The sequence below is a fragment of the Triturus cristatus genome, chromosome 12 (assembly GCF_964204655.1).
Source record: "Triturus cristatus chromosome 12, aTriCri1.1, whole genome shotgun sequence".
Lineage (NCBI taxonomy): Eukaryota > Metazoa > Chordata > Amphibia > Caudata > Salamandridae > Triturus > Triturus cristatus.
The window spans coordinates 524,171,762-524,190,844 of record NC_140595.1 but is presented as its reverse complement, the minus strand read 5'-3'; positions in this window follow the sequence as shown (position 1 = coordinate 524,190,844).

The following is a 19,083-nucleotide window of genomic DNA, read 5'->3' as shown; positions in this document are numbered from 1 at the left end:
GAACCAAAGGTTTGAATTTACAAGTAAAGAAAAGAAGAAGAATCTTCTTAGACTAAAATGGCTAAAGACAGGGTTACTGAAAGACCAAAGCGAAGTTGCACTAAAAAAATGCTGTAGGGCTTGCATATGTAGCATTTTAATAGTGGCCATAGTATGGCTATTCCTAACAGTAGCAGTTCCTTATCTCATGATAACAGATGAAAAGAACGATACAGATACTAATGAAAAGATATCTACCATGAAAGGAGATAGAGTAGAATTAGAAGCACCAGATGAGATAGATCTACATCACACAGTATCAGATAATGACACGTCCTTAAATGTCTAAACAAAGTTGTTGTTTCAGTACGTAGATACAATGGAGATTAGTGATTGTTACGTTTGTATGAAATTACCAGCTTCAGTGTCAGATGGAGTTACATACCATCATTTACCTTTAACAAATGGTGTTTCATGTAGTGTACTAACAATTTTATTTTATAGAACAGGAAAACTTCAATATTATTATTCAAACTTAGATGTAGTATTTTCAGAAATTCCTATTCGAAAGAATATGAATCCCGTACTTAGTAGTCCAGACGCACAGTTTATGGGTGAATTTTTCCTAACAATGAAGTCAATAGATATAGTAAAGGCACATAAAAATAATCTAACATGTACATTACGTGAAGAAGAGAATGTGTTTTTGATTTTAGTTGAAGAAAGGAGACAGGATTTCCAAAGAAAAGCTGCTGAACAGAAAACCCATGTATCTCCATGGGCTGAGAAAGAGGGAATTTATACAGCTGGCAAAGCTCATTCTGCAATGTCCCTAGACTTTGTGAAGAAAGGGAAAACTTGCTTCCATAGATTAAAGACAGATTATAATAACGTATATATTGGTTCAAGTGAATGTGAACATGACTTCCTAATTTTGAGAAGTTGGGGAACTGATCCAGTATTTCCTGGGGTTTACTACGTGTGTGGGAATAATGCTTACTATAAGCTGCCTGCACAGTGGTACGGAAGTTGCTACTTTGGAATAGTATTTCCGAAAATGTAGCACATAAAAAAAATCACTAGAAGCAATGAAAACACTAATGAACTAACACGTAGAAAGAGAGCTAGTTTTTCAGAAATATTTGGATGACATATTTGATGCATTGATACCTTCAGTGGGAGTCATTTTAAATTCACGTAGAATTTGTCAATTGTCACCAGTAGTTGATCGTCTCTCGACTGATACTGCTGGGGGTTTCTTGATGATTAATACGGTGTGACAGGGGGGCGCCGACCAGGGACACTTACGACTGGTGGTCGCCTTCAAACGTTCTGTTTCCTTCCTGTCAGGACGATTGGCGTGAAGACCTGGATGCCTGGGGACCGGGGACTCAGCCCGAGGAACAGCAAGGTCCCTTTAACTGGAATACGGGTCTCGCGGAAAACCAACCCTCCCACGACGTCATGGCCCTTTCATTGGTCACTCGCCCGGAACTCGGAGAGGAGGCGGGATATATGGCCGGAACACGGAACTCAGGCGAGAGAGTGAAGGAGGAAGTGGTGATCGTTGGAGAGGCACAAGCGGAGGCGGCAGAGACGAAGAATACGGGAGCCGATTCGGAAGAGGGAGCCAGAGCAGGCGAGCCAGGAGGCCAACGTCCCGGCGAATCCCCGAGCCACGTACCAAGGGGTGCGTGGCTTTTCCAGGTACGGGAGCGAACGTCAAGGGTTTTGGGAAGGCGGGAGCGGGCACAGGTGTAGGTACGGAGTTTTGCCTCGAGAACCGCCGTCTGCACAACCTTGTTGTCCATCCCCACTCCCCCTCCCTATACTGTCACAGTCGGCCCTAAAGTGCACGTTTAAGCACTTGTTTGTTGTATTATTTGGTGATCCCTTCACTCCCGGTCCCTTGGGCAGCGTCCTCATTACGACAATAGTGAGAACTGACCCCTCCCTATATTTCCTTTTCTTTCATCTATCGAAACCCCGGAGAAGCACACCGGCCCAGACGACAGAAGGGAGCAGCACCATCCGCAACCTGGGAAACAAAGATCCTTCAGCGTCAAGAACAGAACTAAGTCCTTCTGGGAAAAACAGGAAGACGGATTCCCTTTTCCCTGAACTAGACCTTCAAAAACCCTTGTATGAAAAAAACGAAATACAAAGGAATAAAACCGTATATCTGCAGACCTGGTTTCCGACTCCTCACTGCCCCATCCCGACAACTGGTGTCAGAAGTGGGATCAATTCCATCATCCATCAGTACGCCAATGATGGAGGCCGTCGTCCAACAACTGATAGTCGGACAGGAAAAGTTAGAGTGGGCTGTAAACCAACAGCTAACATTGGCTCAAGCAGATCGGGATGCGTTTAAAGAGACTGTCACTACACAGATAGCTGGTTTACAAAGAGTTGTGCAGGCCGCCCCTGTTGTCGCATCACCTGAAGGGAGGTCTGCACATCCACATCACTCCGGGGTCTCCTTGCAAAAGTATATTCCCGGAGAGGACCCGGACGCATTCCTCTCTAATTTCGAAAGAGTGGCCAGGGCCTGTGGCTGGCCTGATGAAAAATGGCCCTTCTTTCTGGCTCCACTCCTAAGCGGAGATGCACAGGCCGCATATCAAGTGGCCAACAACGCCGGTACTACACCGTATGCCATTGTGAAGGAAGTAATCTTGGATCATCTAGGACTCGACCGTGAAGCATATCGAGTCCGCTTTCGAAAGGAGAAAGGGGCTCCCGGAGAAAACCCCAAAACTCTATTTTTTAGGCTCAAGATGGCGGCGGACAAATGGCTTCGGCCTACCTCCAGTACGAAGGAAGAAATAATGAATCAAATATATATGGAACAATTCATAGAGGCCCTCCCGTATGGTACACAGAGGTGGCTCAGGCAGCAACCCAATCTGTCCATGGAGCAAGCCGTGGAAGTGGCAGCAAATTTCTCTCGTGCTCAACCAAGACTTATGCCGTGGGACGTAGAGAAAAAGATGGGAAAAGGGGGTGCTCCCCTATACAAACCAGAAAAAAAAGGGATAAAACCCCTGCTGGAGGTCCCAAAAACCCGCTTTAGCAAAACTGAGCCCTTGCCGCTAAAAGGTCCCCAATGTTTCGAATGCGGGGAATGGGGCCATATTGCCAGGATGTGTCCTCACAGAAAACCAGCGGAGGAACCTATGGAGGTTGGGTACATTCCCCGAGCGGTGTTATATACCGCTGAAATGGGACCATCGTTCTATGTAAGTGTCTTGGTTAATGAAAAAGTCATAAAGGCCCTATTAGATTCCGGGTGTAGGCAATCAGTGGTCCAGAAAACTCTGGTTAGACCCGAGCAAGTCCTACCAACCCAAATGGTCCACATAAAGTGTGTTCATGGGGACGTTAAGACCTATCCCGTGGCACAGTTGACTCTGAAAACACAAGAGCAGGCCCCGTGTGTAGTAAGGGTGGGGGTGGTAGACACACTTCCCGAGGATCTAATAATAGGTGTAGACAATCCTCATTTCCTTTCCTATTTTCACTCAGAAGTCCTACCCCGAATGACAGAAAGGAAAACACCAGTGGCGTTTACCACCGCAGAACCCTGGGTTTTGGATAGTAGTTTCAAATTCGCACAGGCTAATGACTCCACCCTCTTTAATGCCTGGGAAATGGCCCACATGACCCAAGACTCTCCAACCCCTGTATATCCCCGGTTTTTGATCAGTAATGACTTGTTGTATAGAGAATCCAAAAAAGGGGAACCCTTGCAGTTGTTAGTGCCCAAAGTATTCAGGGACCAGATCTTGTTCTACTCACATGCCCACTTGGTCGCCGGACATACAGGAGCAGAGAAAACGACGAAACATCTGTTACGTTTCTTTTATTGGCCCGGTATCTATAAAGAAACCCTACAGTATTGTCAAACCTGTGACGTCTGCCAGAGGGGTAACACCCAACGACCCCCCAGGGTCCCGCTCCAACCGTTACCTGTGGTCGGGACCCCCTTCGAACGAGTAGGCATGGACCTGATAGGACCACTCCCTAAAACTGCCCGAGGTCATACATATGCTTTAGTCGTAGTAGACTACGCCACCAGGTTCCCTGAAGCCTTCCCGTTGAAAGCTCCCACTACTAAAAACATTGGCGAAAAATTGATAGAACTTTTCTCCCGGGTGGGGTTCCCAAAAGCCATTCTAACTGATCAAGGTACTCCGTTCACCTCCAGACTCATGAAGGAGATATGTCAGACGTTACATTTGGATCATCTTAAAACGTCGGTATATCACCCACAGACTGATGGACTGGTTGAACGTTATAATAAAACAATCAAAGGAACCTTGAAGAAGATGCTGGAGGTGGAAAAAAAAGAATGGGACCAACTCTTGCCTTTGGCCCTCTATGTAATACGGGCCCAGGACCAAAGCAGCCTCGGCTGCTCTGCCTTTGAACTTTTATATGGACGAACCCCTCGTTCGTTACTTGAGATCACACGGGACACATGGGAAAACGAAACAGACACAGACAGAAGGACCCTTTTGGATTATACCTGTCGTCTCAAGTCCAAGCTAGGGAAGCTACGGGACCTGGCCCACGATAATCTCAAGAAAAGTCAAGAACGACAAAAGAAAGCATATGACAGGGGGACCACCTGGAGAAAACTGGAGATCGGTGACTGGGCCCTCGTCATGCTACCAACCACAGCGCAAAGATTCAAGAACAAGTGGTCGGGTCCTTATCCTGTCGTCAGCACCATAGGAAAAACCACATACCGGTTGCAGATGACGCCGTCCCGGACACAATGTTTTCATATCAATTTACTAAAAAAATGGCTAGGACCACCGCCGAAGGCTTCCCAGTTAATCTTCCCCACCTCCTCCGGGGACACGACGTTGTCTCAACTTCCTGTGAATGAACAATTGACTGACACCATGAAGGAAGAACTACAACAACTCCTCCGAAAGTATAGCCCGATTTTCTCGGATGTTCCCGGCAGGACGACCCTTGCAGAACACCACATCGAGACTCAGCCGGGGAAGCATGTCAAACTGAAGCCCTACAGGATTCCCGAAGCTCGGAGAGCGGACGTAAAGAGGGAAGTGCAAGACATGCTCCGCCTGGGTGTGATTAGACCATCACACAGTAACTGGTCATCACCCATTGTCATGGTACCGAAACCCGACGGGAGTACCCGTTTCTGTATGGATTTTCGTGCCCTGAACGCCATCTCGAACTTGACGCCTACCCCATACCCAGAGTAGACGACCTCATCGAAAAACTGGGTGACGCCAAGTTCATCACGACCTTTGATCTTACCAAAGGATATTGGCAGGTGCCCCTAAGAGAGGAAGATCGAAAAAAGACAGCCTTCGCGACTGAGGAGGGTCTCTTCGAATTTAATGTCCTACCTTTTGGCCTACATGGTGCCCCTGCCACATTTCAGCGGCTTATGAACTCCATCCTGTCGCCCCATTCGTCTTTTTGTTCAGCCTACCTGGATGATATTGTCATCTTCAGTCCAACATGGTCAAAACATCTACAAGACCTGCATGTCATCCTACAAACGCTCCACCGTGCCGGATTGCACATAAATTCGAAGAAGTCAAGAGCAGCCTTTCACAAGGTTAATTATCTGGGTTATGTTTTGGGCGATGGAATGATCGCCCCTCAAGCGGAGAAAATAAGAGCCATCACCGATACTCCCTTTCCGACTTCCAAACGAGAGTTGAGATCCTTTCTCGGACTAATTGGGTATTATCGACGGTTTATACCTGGGTTTTCTGACATCGCATCCCCGCTGACGGATGTCTTGCGAAAAGAAGCACCAACCAAACTCCTGTTACACCCGTCCAGTGACATGCAAAACGCGTTTCAATCCCTGAGGCACCTGATCACCTCCAGTCCTATACTCATTTCCCCTAATTTCCAAAAGCAATTCATCCTCACAACAGACGCTTCCAACACGGGGCTCGGGCGGTATTGTCACAGGAGGGGGAAGACGGGATGGAACACCCCATACTCTTTCTTAGTCGGAAGTTATTCCCCAGGGAGCGTAATTATTCCACAATTGAGAGGGAGTGCCTAGCGGTGAAATGGGCGATAGACAAATTGCGATTTTATTTGGAGGGCCGCCCTTTTCTCCTGTACACAGACCACGCTCCCCTGCAGTGGATGTATAGGAATAAGTCCCAGAACCCTAGGGTACTTCGCTGGTTTCTGTCCCTTCAGCCCTTTTCCTTTCATGTGCGACACAAAAAAGGGAAGAACAACGGGACAGCGGACTATCTCTCTAGGTCCCATACTCTCCCCGATCGGGAGAGTCCAAGGGGGGAGGTATGTGACAGGGGGGCGCCGACCAGGGACACTTACGACTGGTGGTCGCCTTCAAACGTTCTGTTTCCTTCCTGTCAGGACGATTGGCGTGAAGACCTGGATGCCTGGGGACCGGGGACTCAGCCCGAGGAACAGCAAGGTCCCTTTAACTGGAATACGGGTCTCGCGGAAAACCAACCCTCCCACGACGTCATGGCCCTTTCATTGGTCACTCGCCCGGAACTCGGAGAGGAGGCGGGATATATGGCCGGAACACGGAACTCAGGCGAGAGAGTGAAGGAGGAAGTGGTGATCGTTGGAGAGGCACAAGCGGAGGCGGCAGAGACGAAGAATACGGGAGCCGATTCGGAAGAGGGAGCCAGAGCAGGCGAGCCAGGAGGCCAACTTCCCGGCGAATCCCCGCGCCACGTACCAAGGGGTGCGTGGCTTTTCCAGGTACGGGAGCGAACGTCAAGGGTTTTGGGAAGGCGGGAGCGGGCACAGGTGTAGGTACGGAGTTTTGCCTCGAGAACCGCCGTCTGCACAACCTTGTTGTCCATCCCCACTCCCCCTCCCTATACTGTCACAGTCGGCCCTAAAGTGCACGTTTAAGCACTTGTTTGTTGTATTATTTGGTGATCCCTTCACTCCCGGTCCCTTGGGCAGCGTCCTCATTACGACAATAGTGAGAACTGACCCCTCCCTATATTTCCTTTTCTTTCATCTATCGAAACCCCGGAGAAGCACACCGGCCCAGACGACAGAAGGGAGCAGCACCATCCGCAACCTGGGAAACAAAGATCCTTCAGCGTCAAGAACAGAACTAAGTCCTTCTGGGAAAAACAGGAAGACGGATTCCCTTTTCCCTGAACTAGACCTTCAAAAACCCTTGTATGAAAAAAACGAAATACAAAGGAATAAAACCGTATATCTGCAGACCTGGTTTCCGACTCCTCACTGCCCCATCCCGACATACGGAGATGGTTGCGATTAGGTCTATGGTTTTACAAAACCGACTTGCGTTTGATATCTTATTGGCAAAAGAGGGTGGAGTCTGTAAAATGATGAAAGTTCAACATTGTTGCACTTACATATCTTATAAAAGTAGGGAAATCAGAGGGTATATTAAGAATATTACAAAACGTTATGAAGATTTGAAACCACTGGAGGTTGACAGTGTATGGGAAAGACTAGCAAAAAGTATTTTATGAATAGGGACTTGGCTTACTGATTTAGGAAAAGGGATTTTAGGTCAAGTAGTTTTCCCGTTAGTTGGTATAACAATAATAGTTTTAACAATAATGATATGGTGTGGATGTTGCAGAAACAAACAGAAAGGAAGAAAATATGAAGTAAATGGAAAGGGAAAGAAAAGAAATGATGAAGAAATTCAGCTAGAGGAAATGAAGGGGAAGTTATATAAAAGAATGAAAGATTTGAAAAACCAAGATGAGAAAAAGAACGAAGAGGGAGGAAAAGGAAATGACATATGCTAAAGTTGGCATCTGATTGGGATGCGTAATTTTGTGATGGCTCAAAATGCCATCAGAGAGGGGATCGATGGAGCAAGGACATGTAGAAAAGAGACTTGCTCGGAAGCAATCCTCTCATTTAACTCCCTAACATGATATTAATTACGTATTGTGTAAAACTAATGCGCACCACATCAAAATAAGGGTTAGAAAAGCTTGCATATGTGTTTACTAACGTGAGTAACTCAAACAAATTTCTAAAATGGCTGCAAACGGGAAATCTTTATTGCGTATGCGTCAACTGCATCTACACAGTATGACGAGCTGTCGCTTGGAGGGAAATTCTTGCGCATGAGCAGAAAATACTAATATGGAGTCTTGAAAACTTGCGTGCATGGCACCTGCTTAGCTGTAACTAAATCAAGCTATTTTACTAATGCTAAAGCAGGGAAAGTATTAATAAATAAAGGGGAATAGAGTAGAGATGGGTAATATACAGTGAAACCATTTATTTCTGAAAATAACATTTATATTTTTGACTATTGCATGCTTGAACCGGGGCTTCCGGCCCTGCCAGATGAATTGCGCCAAATCCGATTGAGTTTGCTGAATCCAGCCTGCCGGAGGACGAAGAGGGAGTGTCTGGAAAAGATATAGGATCTGGGGCAGGATAGTCATTTTAGTAGCCTCAATTCTACCCAGCCAGGAGAGGGAGTGATGTTTCCATTGACCCAATTCCTTGCGGATATGAATGGGCAGCCTATCGTAACTCGCGGTGACTGTAGCTTGGATCGTGGGACCTAAGTGCACCCCCAGGTAGGGGACTGTGGAGGCAGCCCACTGTATCGGGTGTTCATCTTGTATACGCGCCTACGTGTGCTGAGTAACGGAGATATTAAGTGCGGTCAATTTGTCCATGTTAATTTTAAAACCCGAGGCCCGCCCAAAACCCTAGAGTTCGACGAAAAGCGCTCTCAGCGACTGAAAAGGGTTAGTAAGGGATAAAAGAATGTCATCCGCATAGAGGCTAATGGCGTGGACGTCTCCGCCGAATTTGATGCCGGTTATGAGGGGGTGGTGCCGAATCCGTAGCGCTAGCGGTTCCATATAGAGCGCAAAGAGGAGGGGGGAGAGAGGACACCCCTGCCTTGTGCCTCTACTGATGGGGAACCGAGAAGATGTCTGCCCATTCACCCGAACCGTGGCCTTGGGTAAACGATAACAATTCAAAATCCGCATACGTAGATTCTCACCTAGGCCGAATCGCAACAGGACCTGCTCCAGGTATGGCCAATGCACCCTGTCAAAGGCCTTCTCTGCATCAATGGCCAATAACATGTATTCCCAAGAGGTGCGCGAAGCCTTTTCAATGAGATGGAGGACTCTCTTAGTGTTATCACTCGTCTGCCTTTGTGGTATGAATCCCGCCTGATCTGGTTCCACCAGTTGGGACATATAAGGCCCCAACCGGGTTGCAAGGATGCTTGTATAGAGTTTAAGATCGACAGGAGGGAAATCGGTCTGTATGCGCTACATAATGTGTTGCATCCTTCCCAGGTTTGGGGATGACCACGACCGATGCCTCCAGCATTTCTTTGGGAATGGCTCCAACTTGTGTAAAGGTGTTGAACAGGTCCCTTAGTAAAGGGGCCAGTTGAGCACAAAAGGTTTTGTAAAAGGCTGTCGAGTAGCCATCCGGTCCAGGCGATTTACCGGGCTTTAGACGCGAGATTGCCGCAATAACCTCCTCAGTCCCTATGTCTCTATCAAGGTATTCAGCCTGCACCAGGTTGAGAGCAGGTACCTGTGCAGCCGCTAGATAATCAGAGCAGTGGAGTGGATCCAGGGGGTCGCTCGAGTAAAGAGCCGCATAGAAGTCACGAAAGGTCTCCGCAATGGCAACATCGTCCGAGGTGAGATCACTCCCCAAACGGCGAAGTGCCTGCAACCTCTGGCGCTGCCGTGTTGCCTGCAGTTTATCGGCTAGAAGGCGACCACACCTATTACCACCAACATAGTAGGAATGGCGCAGCCGGAGAGCTGCATATTCGGCCTTGTCCTGGTCGAGCGCAGTGAGCTGTTTCAGCTCCACACATAGCTGGCGCCAGGCCCTGGCAGCCCCCGTGCGCTGGTGCATCTGTTCAAGCTCAGCCACCCCCTTAGTGATTTCCGCGCATTTGCGGCTGCGTTCCAGATTATTAGCCATTGAAATGGCTATGAATTCACCCCGTAGGACGGCTTTAAGGGCTGTCGATTGCGTCGCGGGAGAAGTGTCGGGGTTGGCATTAAAGTCGAGATAATTCGAAATGGCCACTTTAATCTGATCAACAGTGGATGTGGAATGTAGCAGAGTGTCGCGCAATCGCCAGTGTCGCAGTGGTTGCTTGACATGGGGGAATTGAAAGGAGGCCACAACTGCAGAGGGGTCCCAGAGAGATGCAGTAAGGATCTCAGTGTCCGTTGTGACTGCCTGCAGTGGGGTGGATCTAATAAAGTAGTCAAGTCTTGCATACGTTTTGTGTGCCCCTGAATAGTGAGTATAAGCCCGACTATGGGGGTGAAAGTGGCGCCATAGATCAATGAGCTCCAAGTCCCTGAGACGGGTCTGTCCTGCCTGAGAGAGGGCCCCTGCTTGAGTCGTACGCTTAGCGGAGCGATCATTGAGATTGTCAAATACCAGATTCAAGTCCCCACCCAGCAGCAGATGGCGCTCCGAGTTAGTTGTCACCTCAGTAAGTACAGTGTAGAAGAATTTATCCTGACCTTCGTTTGGGGCATAAATGGAGCCCACTATAAGGGAGACCCCCGCCACTTGGAATTGATAAGTAAGCAAGCGGCCTTTGATCTCAGCTTCCTTGTGGAGTACCCTGCCCTGAAAGGAGCGAGAAACTAGGATGGCAACCCCGGCAGACTTGGTGGAGTTAGAGGAAAACAGTTGAGTAAGGAAGGCACGGGCCTTCATCCGGTGGTGGTCCTTGGGGGTAAGATGTGTCTCCTGTAGGAGGCAAATGTCTCCGGCAGATTGTTCCAGGTAATGGAGAACTGCTTTACGTTTCACTGGATTGTTAAGTCCCCGGACATTAAGAGTAAGAATCTTGAGGGGCTTATGGGGCATCTAAAGTGTGGAAGAGAGACATTCTAAAGCTGGGCGCGTAGCAACTATTCTGAGGCACAGTGCAGGGATAAGCGCATCGCAGAACACTACCAGTAAGGCCGTCTGTCTGGGAAGGGGGGATGATGGACCAGAGGAGCCAACCCGAAAACAACCTGAACACCCTAATAGTAAGAAGAACCCTACCCTCCCTAACCCAAGAACAATGCAAACAAATAGCAACAGTAAGGATAGTCTGCCGTCCCGGGACAACTGGTCAAGCAGGTTGTGGGGGTCCATAGTGCGGCCACCAGGAGAGGATCCCTCCCCCCACGGCCCCCCAGAGCCAGCAGAGATCCAGAAGGAGAGTCCAAGAATGGAAGAGGATCCCATGCTTCACTTGGCGATGTTGTCGCTCCCAGCAAGAGCCTCTGTAGCCGTGGTCAGCGCCGCCCGCTGACCCCTATCGATCTCCGACTGAAGCGGCCTCCGAGGACGTCGTCGCCTAGACTGTCATTGCCAGCCGGACGGGGAGGCCTCAGGGCCTGATGCAACACTACTGCGGCCATCTTCATCACACGGTGTTGCCAGGCCTAGCAGCCAGCAAGCGTCCACTAAGGAGCGGAGCTGGTGGAGCTTGCCATCGTGGCAAAAGATAAGACGGAACGGGTGTCCCCATGAGTACGTGATCCCCTGTTGTCGAAGGTGCTCCGTCACGGGGCGGAATTGCCGACGTCGTTGCAGGGTGATCAGAGCCAGATCTTGATAAAAGATAGGGGAGTGACCTTGGAATGAGATAGGATGGAGGACTCTTGCTTTGGTGAGGATGTACTCTTTAAGTTTGAAGTCCTGGACGCACACCAGGATGTCCGCCGGTGGAGCGTTAGGGCCCCTAGGCGGCCCCACTCTATGGGCTCTGTCCAGGATAATGTCAGTCTCGGGAGGGACCCCCAATATATGTCGGAAGAGGGCTGTGGTAAAGGCAAACAGATCTCTGGCATCCTCTGTTGGTTTAACCCCACGAATCCGGATGTTGTGTCTTCGGGACCGGTTTTCGAAGTCCTCCAGATGTGTTTGAATGTCCATGTTCTGGTCCTGCAGGCGAAGTACTTCCTGTTGGAGCATTGCCAGCTCGCTTGCCACGGTGTCGCTTTTCTCTTCGAGGGTGGCCACTCTCTCTCCAACACCATCAACGTCTCTACGTATGTCCTTGATTTCCGCGGCAAATTGAGTTTTCACAGATTGGATGTCTTCCCGCAGGGTAAGGAATAGTGACTCCAGGAAGGCCTTAATGATGGGCTCCTCACAGGTACTCGCAAGGGTCCTTGAAGGCTCAGCATCGGGCGCCAGACCCGCCATGCTGGCAGGCGACTGGGGCCGGCCAAAGATATCCTTCAGGGGTTTCATCTTGACATTCCGGGGTTTGGACATGCTCTCCCTCCCCCGTCAGGCGTTGGTCCACAGACCACCAGAGAGGGCCAGATCCCCTCAACGTAGGCGCAACTGCCAGTAGAAGTCCAAGCAGGGGCGCGGCGCGGACCACCAGGTAGCTGTGGGCTTACTGTTGTCGTACCTGTACCACCAGGGGCCACGCAACACCGGGTCCCGGGGTCCGCCGATCGTCGCCTCCTCAGCGTGTGCGCTGCGTCGTCCGAGCCTGGCGCACAACCTCCCCACAACCACCAGGGAGGCCACCTAGACCGGCAGCGATGCCGCCCGGTCCCATGTCCCTCAGGCCAGTCCAGCTGCAAGCACCGTCACGGGGGGGGGGGCCCTGTCGCTCGTCCATGCGGCCTCCTCAGCCGGCCCACCGGACCCCACTCACCACGAAAGCACCAACAGCTGCAGGCCGGGGGAAGTGTGAGGTGCGGCACAATTGCCGTCCCCCGTCGCCGGGTCTCCCGGCTCCACAAACTCCAGGTTCCGCGGGGCTCGACAGCTACCCAGAGCAGCACCAGCACAGAGGAGGGCAGACCCAGCGCTCCCCTCGAGTCCGCCACCCGGGCCCCCCACCTCACCTGTGTCTCCGTGGACAGGCTCCAGCCCGGGAACCGTGGCATGCTGAACAAAATCCGCTAGGCCCTACACCCCACAGCTCACTGGTAAGGATGCAGGAGACAACAGGTGAAGCAGCCGGGGGGAGGGCAGCTCAAACACCGAGGCCGTCCCGTGCGGCCCAGAGTCGCCACTGCAGCGACAGTCTTCACTGGCCAGTCCCGGAGGTAGCGCAGTCCGATCACCCCGCAGGGCCGGTCCTCAGCCTCTCCCAAAGGAAGCCGCCGTCGCTGCCAGAGGTCTCACGGTCCATCCATGAGCTCACAGGGGCAAAGCAGGCCGCGCCTCCGCACCAGTCCCCGCACAGGCGGATCGCCGCAGTCCGACGGGCAGCCCAGCCCGGAGGGGGGATCGTCCGACGTGTTGCCGCGATGGAGCCCTCGGCGAGCGTAGAAGCCGACCTCGGTGGGCCCCGCCGGAACCCACCGCATTGTTGAGGCCTCCCCTCACCTGGAAGGCCGGCGCCAGCTCCCAATGACTCCGATGGGGCCCCGATTCCGACCCTCCGCCGGGGATGCGAACTCGATGCAGGTCCGGGACTCCCAGGACCGGGATTCGGGGTCTCTCCAAGCTGTGAGGGCCCTATACGGGCCAGGCTATGCTGCTCCGGAAAGGCGGCGGGCAGGAGCTGTTAGAGATGCGTCCTACCACACCGCCATCTTGGCCACGCCCCCAATACTTGCCCATTTAGTTAATATCTTTATGAATGTTAGTGCTCTCAGCAGCCCAGTGTGCTTGCTGGGGGGCACTTGCGAGGGTCAGGGGGGCTGCATGCGGCCCGAGGGCCGTACTTTGAGTATCACTGATCTACCTGCATTTCAGGCACTTATCTCTCAAAAGTGAGAACGATTATTTGTTAAATATATAATACATTTTGAACGATGACTCAGATGTCCTAAGATGCTGGCATTCATTTAGGAGTCTCCATCGTTCCTTAGGAGCAGAAGTCTGTGGAATGCAGACCGCAGATATCACAGGCCCTCGATGCGGTTTTACAAGGTGCTGGGAAATGGATTCTGTACAGGGATGGCCGCCGCTGCAGCAGAGAAAACAAGCATTAGCAAAACCTTCAGGTCTAGCTTTTGATTTTGGGCACTGACTAAAACACTTTAAAATGCCTGCAGCAGAGAAAACACCAAATCAAAAATGATTGCTTTCTGTATAGAATGCATCTAACAGATAAAGACATTAATGTGTGGTGTCTGGGAGGTAAATCCATACTAGGAGCCAGGTTATCAAAGGACTGCAGATTAAACATTGCAAGAACGAAAAAAACTGAATGCAAGCCTTACTTTTCATGATTTCAGGATCTGGAACAGCATCCTTATCAACATCAGCTCAGCACTGCTCTTCTGCAATTCAGGAAAAAGCCAAAACACATCTCAGATTAGAAGAATTGTGGGAATATCCTCCGATTAAACAAATGTTGTTCCCCATTACTGAGGGCAGTTATATAACCCGAATGTATTGGAACGGGAAATCTTAGTTCTTGAAGTGTTAAACGTTCTTTCAATCCAGACATCTAGTTCTCATAAAACTAGTTTACCTGATAATTATTGGCATAGGATTTTTTTTAGAACTGAAAAGAAGCTATTGACAGAAAATGAGAAGGATTTTGAAAACAGATAATTTCCAGGGACATTTAAAGGATTTTAAGGGCCCCGGGCCAAACATATTTTGGGGGCCCCTGTTCAGTACAGATTTCAATTTATGATAGAATTTACGATCTTTCATGCCTTCTTTGGCCGGTTCGCTGAAAGTGCATGGGCACACATTTCCAAATTTTCAGGGATAGTGATGTGTTCAATATTGTAACACAGCAGCAGCTCAGTAATATTACTGCAAATTATCTCCATGACACCCTCCCATTTTTCATTGGTGAGGTCCTATTTTGATCTAAAAGAACTTTTTTTTAATGGATTTTGCATAAAACATAAACACGATGACATTTCTCTGCAAAATGTCTGTAATAGACTCTCATACATCAGCCACATTAAAACTAATTGGAGGAAAACGGTATCTTAAACAACAATCTGTTTAAGAATGATTTAAATAGAGCTGGCTCTCCCGGGGTGTGGGGGGCTTCAAAGGCTGGCGCCCTGGGCCAGAGGCCACTTTGCCCATGCCTTAAAACGTCTCTGATATCAATTCTATTAACAATGAGATGCATAAGTTAAAAAAGAGCACAGGTCTGCCTTGTGAAAACTAAAAACTTCATGACTCCATAATAAAAAAAAAAGTAATTCAATTATCTGGTCACTGATATTTTCGTGACGAGATAAGAAGTATAATTTGGGGAATTATCATATAAATTATAATAAATGGACCATCTACCTTACTGAAATGTATGGCTTTGGTGATCAATCTGTAAAGAAGGTGGTTACTATGTCCACAAACGTCATAGGTGAAAAGTCAAATGTGAAGGTTAGTTTGATTATTTCCCAATGCAAAATGTCTCATACCCCTGGCCCTAATGGGATCTCAAATGTTATAATAAGGAATAATGTAGCAGAGTGGTCTACCCTCTTAATGTTTACTTTTAACTCCATTTTTGGTTCCGTTATTATTCCTTCATCATAGAAAAGCTTTATTTTACAGCCCTGTTATAAATGGGGTCCTAAATCAAAACCCAGCAGTTATTACATTAATGGATGCTGACGGTAACATTTTTTGTAAATTATTATTAATTAAATTAGCAGCATGGGCAGAACGCCTTTCTCGAAATGGTTTTAAATCAGGGTGTTAAACTGTTTAGTACAAACCTCCTCTGCTATTAAAAACCCCAAAAAATGTTTGGTTGCTTTATAGACAATTCAAATGCTTCTGATAACGTAGATAGAAACCTATTGTGGGCAACGTTGGCAGGTTGAGGGATCGATAATTAGGGGTGGGCGGAATTTGCATAGTCGCGTTACCCAAAGCTCCGCGAAATGTTAAAAATCTCCACGAGCACACAGAGTTCCGCGAACACACAGAATTGCTTGTTCCGCCCGTTCACAATGGTTTTTTCCTGTTCGCGAATGCTGTTTGCGTGCTCGGGGGGAAATATCTTGTGAACGCGCATTTTGAAAGCGCGAACAAGCAAAGAATTCCGCGAAGCCGCGGATCGCGGAATTTCTGGCAACTCCGCGTTCTCCGCGGAACACAAAATTACCCAAATTCCGCAAGCGGAACGGAATTTACAGCCCAGGCCTATCGATAATACTCTTCTGAATTCAAGGTAGAGTTGTATTTGAATACCTGGGTGCAGGTAAGTGATAAAATAGGTTTGACTCCATGGATTAAACAGAAAATGGACTAAAACAAGGGTGCATGTTAGTCCCTTTATTATTCCCTCTATATCTTGCTGATCTTTATATAAAGTTAGAAAATAAGGAGAGGGACTGTCCAAAATTGGGGCCGCAAATTATATATGGCCTGTGCTCATAATCTTGTGTTATTCTCGAAGACCCAGATAGGTCTTCATCGTCAGTTAACATGCTTATGGGAAAACAAAGAGCTCGCATTGGTGGTCGCTCTTTTAAGTTGCTGGCGCCACAGCGTTGGAATATTCTGCCTTTGGTATTACGCAGCACCTCTAATTTGCTGACTTTTAGGAAGGGCCTTAAAACTTGGCTCTTCGCCCTTTAGTCCGTCTTTTTTTTCTCTCTGCTGGGCCCGTTTTTATCCTAATGTGTTGTGTTTTCTGCTACAGGTGTCAACAAAAGCGCTGGGACACTCCTTGGAGTAGCCGTGCGCTATAAAAGACTCAATTAACATAACATAACATAACAACAATTGCATAAATGACTTAAAAATGAATCATAGTAAGACCAACAGTTTATGCTTTGGGAAATCTAAAGCCTGTTCTAAATGGATGAAAGATCAGTAATAAATCGACGTTGGTAAGTTATGCCTATTTGGGCATAATTATATGGGGCACATTACTATGGTCGCAGGAGATTCAGAATTTGAAAATTTATAATTAAACAGCTATAGCAATTAAATAATTTGCTTCTAGATATGGAGGGTGTGCAGCAGGTTCAACCATTACTGCAATTAGATCGAAAATAGTATCTATATTGATGTATGGTTGTATTATAATGAATTCGGTCTCCTTCAGTAAATTAGATATTATTTTGCACAATTGTGTGAGGAATATTCTTAACCTGAGACAACCTTCTCCTTACACCAGGCTGAAACTGGAATTAGGACTACCATCAATCTTGTCTCGGAATGATATTAAGATGCTAAATTACATTTGTGCTTTTGAGTCCACTGAAGAGAATTCTGTGAAACATTTTATTTGGCTGGATTTATCCTCAAACATTTCGTCAAAAGATCTATTCTCAATCTCTAATGCACCCACTTTATTGGCAGACTATAATCTTCCCTCGTTAACTCTTCTTGCTAGTATTAAAAGGCTGCCACATAAAAAGCTTATTAATCAAGCAATTTTATCATACTAATTTGTAGCTGATAAGGAGGTTTGCTCAGGGAATAAAAATAATGCTTATGTTTTAGACCATTACACATTTATTAGGCAGGACTATTTGGATTTATCTACTGATCCCTTTATGATTACATTTTTTAAGGTTTTGGCTTTTATGTATCTTACTGATTCAATTTGAAGATGTATGGAACAAAACAATGAATCAGTTTATACTGTTTGTGTCATTTCAGGAAAGAAACTATGGAACGCGTTCCTTGTATCTGTCCTAAACAGCTGGATAATACAGAAAAGATAGTTATGACAACTATTTAGAGAGCATGGGTGCAAACAATTAATGATGCTGCTACGAGGTTGGCGAGAAAAATACTTGGATGTGTGAGGAAATGTAATTTTAATATGTATGAACCTTTAAAGCATGTAATTTGAAGTACTTTTATCATTCCTTTTTTAATGGAAAGGATGATAATTGTATAGATGGATATCTATTTAATCTTGTGCCTCATGTTGGACCAGGCCCTTACTGCAAGGTCATCTTCAGACTTTTTGCCTTCACTCCTCCATTTTTGCTGAATTCATTTTTGTTGGCCTTAGGATTCTGTGGACTTCACCACTGCTAACCAGTGCTAAAGCGCATGTGCTCTCTTCTTAAAACATGCTAATATTGGCTAATACCCAATTGTCACATTTAATTTGCATGTAAATCCCTAGTAAAGTGGCACTACAGATGCCCAGCGCCTATAAATTAAAAGCTACTACTGGACCTGTAGCACTGATTGTGCCACCCAATTAGGTAGCCCTTTAACCATGTCTCAGGCCTGCCATTGCAGCCTGTGTGTGTGCAGGTTTATACTGCCATTTTGAACTATCAAAAGAAATCTTTAGCCAGGCCGAACCCTTTCTTTTTAATACATATAAGCCACCCCTAAGGCAGGCCATGGCAGCCCAGAGGGCAGGGTGCAATGTATTTAAAAAGTAGGACATGTACTTTTAAGTTTTATATGTTCTGGTAGTGAAAAAACTCTTACATTAGTTTTTCACTACTGCAAGGCCTATATATCCCATAGAATGACATCGCATTTGTCTTATTGAAATTTATAAGTGTAATCTCCAAGTGGGAGTAGATAATCAGTTTATGTTTGGTGTCCCCAGAATCACAATTTAAAACCCTAATGTATGGTGAAGTCAGATTTTAAATTGTAATTCAGAAAATACCTCTTTTACAAAGCTGGCATTTTCTTGCCTTTGCCATTTAGTGCCTATAACCTGTCTCTGGTCACATGACTGGGCATAACTGACAGTTAATCTTTGTGTATTCCTCCTAGACAGCCACACAATAGGGGGCTTAGGTGTACCTGGATGGCCATCACTGGCAGGATGGGAGGGAGGATATGGGCACAGCCCTACTTACTCTTGAATAGGTTGTGTCCTTCCTTCACACAAAGGGCTGTATACCCCCTGTAGTTAGTCTGGAGCCAGGACAGGGAAGGCAGGAAGCCTGGTGACTTCAAAGGGAAACCTCTAGAAGCTTATCCTCCACTTCAAAGGCACAACTGTATATAAATACTGGACCTCAAACACCAACTCTTGAGTACACTTTTGGACCTGTCAATACTCTGCCAGGCAGATGAACTGCTGTGCTGCTACTAGGACTGCCACTCTGCTGAGCTACTGCTCTAAAGGAACTGCTGTCCTGCTGATCTGCTGCCCTCTTGCCTGGGGAAGACAAACTGGACCTGCAACTTAATCTGGAACCCAAAACC